The sequence below is a fragment of the Ursus americanus genome, chromosome 9 (genome assembly GCF_024610735.1).
Source record: "Ursus americanus isolate L20-20 chromosome 9, mUrsAme1.1.p, whole genome shotgun sequence".
In the NCBI taxonomy this organism is placed as follows: Eukaryota; Metazoa; Chordata; class Mammalia; order Carnivora; family Ursidae; genus Ursus; species Ursus americanus.
Window position 1 is genome coordinate 78,325,191 of NC_142135.1, and position 2,200 is coordinate 78,327,390.

At 42.9% G+C, this 2,200-nt stretch overlaps 1 pseudogene; it reads right to left on the bottom strand.

Moving 5' to 3' along the window:
* Nucleotides 1–205: 205 nt before the first annotated feature.
* On the bottom strand, nt 206–542 carry LOC123786811 (dolichyl-diphosphooligosaccharide--protein glycosyltransferase subunit DAD1 pseudogene; annotated as a pseudogene).
* Nucleotides 543–2,200: the final 1,658 nt, after the last annotated feature.

The window sequence follows — 2,200 nt, forward strand, 5'->3', positions numbered from 1 at the left end:
CTCATGACGAAGCTGCTCTAACACAGAAGCAAGGGGACTTCTCTGGGCTCTCCATCTACATTCCAGAGCAGAGTCAGTAGCTAAGTATAAATCTGAAGAAAATCTACGTGTCCAAGTTGTCATCTCAAAAGCTCTCATCCAGGGGAAATCAAAAAGTGAACATTCTTCTTGTCTCCTACTCCCCAGTAAAGTAAACGGGAGTAATTCAGCCAATGAAGTTAATTACAATAAGGTGAAGGACGGTGCTGGCAGAGAAAATCAGCAAAGGCTTGCTCTGGGGTGATGTCTTAGAAATCTGCTTTGTTCTGTGGGTTATCTGTATCCTGAGGCAAACCGCTAGGATGAAGCTCCCCACACAAGAGCTGAAGCCCGAGAGAAAAGAGCCGAAGGCGAAGGTCCCCATGAGAAGACAATAACTGAATTGCAGCGCCCAGGTCAGCAGTATGTAGGAGGTACGTGTCAAACAACTTCAGATGCTGAGAAGTGGAGCTCAAGTACTCTTCTGAGAACCCTGAGATGGCCAATACTAGTTATGCCCACATGACTATACACTTGGTTCTCCGGCCTGAGCTCCCCAAACTCAGCACTAAACTTTAAACACTTGCTCTCTAGCTATTTTTCTGTCCTTTAAAATTTAGTAATCCTAATAAATCATGTTAGGTAATTTTCAATAAGCCAAAATAGTCAACAAATTAAATGAATGTTTATCACACCACACAAGCAAGTAGCTTATTAAATATCTTCCTCTGCTTATTCATAAGTCATGGTTGTTAGAATTTTTTAAAACATCACACAATCTCAACTTTTCTAATCATATTTTTCAAATGTAATATTCCTAGATTTACATTCCCAGATATTAATGATAAAAAAGTCTTATCAAGATAGCGAAATTATAGACTATCAGAACAACAACAAAAAAGCCTTCCTTTGAAGTAAGTCTCTTGTTCAGACTATTTCTAGATTTACTCTTGAAATCCGGTGAAATTCACATTTTTTAAATTATTATTATATATTAGTCACGATACAGTACATCATTAGTTTTTGTAGTGTTCCATGGTTCCTTGTTTGCTTATAACAACCAGTGCACCATGCAATATGTGCCCTCCTTAATACCCATCACTGGGCTAGCCCATCCCTCTATCCCCTTCCCCTCTAAAACCCTCAGTTTGTTTCCTGGAGTCCATAGTCTCTCATGGTTCATCTCCCCCTCTGTTTTCCCCTCCTTCATTTTCCCTTCCTTCTCCTAATGATCTCCCTGAGCTCAGATTCAGTGGGAGTCTGCTTGAGGATTCTCTCCTCTGCCCCTCCCCCTGCTCTCTCTCGAGGGGCAGACTCCCACTGAACCTGAGCTCAACGTGGGGCTGATTTCACCACTGTGAGACCAGGACCTGAGCCAAAACCAAGAGTCCGAGGCTTAACCTACTGAGCCACTCAGGCACCCAAAATTAGCAAGTTATTAATAGAGTTACAAATAAATTTACATTTTTTGAATTCCATGCTATAGATTGTGTAGCCCAGGACATTCTTCAATGCTGCCTAACTTTGGGAAGATAGTAATAGAATCATTATGTAAACATACATTTTAAAGCCCAGTCATGGATGGAAACAGTCAGTAGGACTCAGTGAAAATGAGCGCTAGATTGCAGGCGGCAATGCTGGCCCGTCACACATGGTTAAGTACTTGCTGCAGCACTGCTCGAAGGACCAGCCAGTATCTCTGTGATTTTGAAAAGGAAGCACGGTGATATTATTTTCCCAGAATAGGCTTTACCTAGGGCCTCTCTCCCAGCCTGCCTGTGCCCCTGGTCTTGAATCTGAAAGATGCAAAATCAGAATACTCCTTCATGTTCCTGTGTCCCCCTTTTGACCCATAGTTTCCATCTTCTCACTTTCCCTTACAAATTCCCTCACTGACTTGTAATAAATGTATGCTCCTGCCCGACTGGGGGAAAGCCTGCAGCACTGTTCTCCTCATGACCTTGAGTAGCCATGAGGGTCAGATAGACTTGAGAACACTTTAAACTGAGAAACATCCTTCAAAGCAACGTGTTATTGACATTTTTGCTTGTATCTACACGTAAACCGAAAGCTCCTTCCTCAGCCAGCAGGCTCAGACAAGTAATGTTGTTATTCTGCTGGGAGTCTGCCCGGGTAAGCACCTCTCAGAATGGTTCACTACTCCTCAAGCAGGTGCCCCTGG